The sequence below is a fragment of the Nycticebus coucang genome, chromosome 8 (genome assembly GCF_027406575.1).
Source record: "Nycticebus coucang isolate mNycCou1 chromosome 8, mNycCou1.pri, whole genome shotgun sequence".
NCBI lineage: Eukaryota > Metazoa > Chordata > Mammalia > Primates > Lorisidae > Nycticebus > Nycticebus coucang.
Window position 1 is genome coordinate 38,442,957 of NC_069787.1, and position 1,629 is coordinate 38,444,585.

Genomic DNA, 1,629 nt, shown 5'->3' on the forward strand with positions numbered 1-1,629 from the left:
TTCCTGTTGTTACTCAGCTCAAGTTTTATTCCATGGTGGTCCGAGAAGATGCATGGATTAATTTCTATTCCTTTAAATTTACTGAGGTTAGACTTGTGACCTAAATTGTGATCGGTTTTGGAGTAAGTTCCATGGGCTGATGAGAAGTATGTGTATTCAGTTTTGTTGGGATGAAATGTTCTGTAGATGTCTGCTAAATCTAAATGTTGGATGGTTAGGTTTAAATCTAAGATTTCTTTGCTTAGCTTCTTGTTGGAGGATCCATCCAACACTTCCAAAGGAGTGTTGAAATCTCCGATGATTATGGAGCTGGAGGAAATCAAGTTGCTCATGTCTGTTAGAGTTTCTCATATAAATTGAGGTGCATTCTGGTTGGGTGCATAGATATTAATAATTGAGATCTCATCATATTGAGTGAGACAAATATGAAGTGACCATTCTTGTCCTTCCTTACTTTTGTGGGTTTAAAGTCTATTGTATCTGCAAATAAAATTGCAACACCTGCTTTTTTCTGATTACCATTTGCCTGAAATATGGATGACCATCCTTTTACCCTAGTCTGTATTTGTCTTTTAAGTTAAGATGTGACTCTTGTATGCAACAGATATCTGGCCTGAGTTTTTGTATCCAGTCAGCTAACCTATGCCTCTTTAGAGGGCAGTTTAAGCTGTTCACATTAATGGAGAATATTGATAAGTCTGGTGAAGATTTGGGTATCGAGTTTTTCAAAAGTCCAGTGGGCATTTTTAATCCTTTTGCCAGTGTGGAAATTGGAGTTTTATCCGAAGTTTCTGAGTGCGTTTACTTTTGTGGTATAGGATTGGGTTGGTCATTATGGAGGATAGGTCTGAGAATATCCTGAAGAGCTGGTTTGGTTATGGCAAATTTCTTCAACAGATGAATGTCATAAAAATATGGAACGTTTCACGAATTTGCGTGTCATCCTTGCGCAGGGGCCATGCTAGTCTTCTCTGTATTGTTCCAATTTTTAGTATATGTGCTGCTGAAGCGAGCACAAGACTCCTATTTCTTAAGAACAGATTTTATATATAGTAATGAAGGAAAGCACTTTAGCATTTCAGAGAAGAAAGCATGAAAGTAAGAAGTAAGGACAAATTAGGAACCCATAAGAAAGAGAACCAGAGTACACACTGTAAGGTCTTCCGACATGGAGCCAAGGTCAGGCCTAGATGTCTCTCTCCTTTCCTTGTCAGTGTCAGCCGTGTTGTTTTGCAGGAGATGAAATGCCCTGCCTATCACTTCATAGGAGGTTGGACAATTAAGTTTGCAAATTCTTCCAAGAAAAAGTGCTAAATACCTCATTGCTGAATATCACTATAGTTACCTTGGAAATACTTCCCTTGGGAAGCTATGCACTGAGGCAAGCGCCTGGTTCACTCTTCAAAGCAAGTTGGAAACTCTTTGTCTGGAATGGCTATCAGAGCTATCATTGTATGAGGTCTTACAATTAAGTTTGCCAAGTCACACTAGAAAAAATGCTTTGAAGGGTGGACTGAATGCTGGCATTGGTACATAGCTTCCCTAGGGGACTACCTTGAAGGTGACCTAGTGATATTCAGCAAAGATATATGTAGCACCTTTTCAAGAATGAGTTTGTGAACTAAATTG

The 1,629-nt window shown here is 38.9% G+C and overlaps 1 non-coding gene across 1 annotated transcript; it reads right to left on the minus strand.

The window, feature by feature from the left end:
* Nucleotides 1–908: 908 nt before the first annotated feature.
* Nucleotides 909–1,016, minus strand: LOC128592853 (U6 spliceosomal RNA). The gene has a single exon (XR_008382065.1). It is a non-coding gene; the product is annotated as a U6 spliceosomal RNA (small nuclear RNA).
* Between the last annotated feature and the right edge of the window lie 613 nt (nt 1,017–1,629).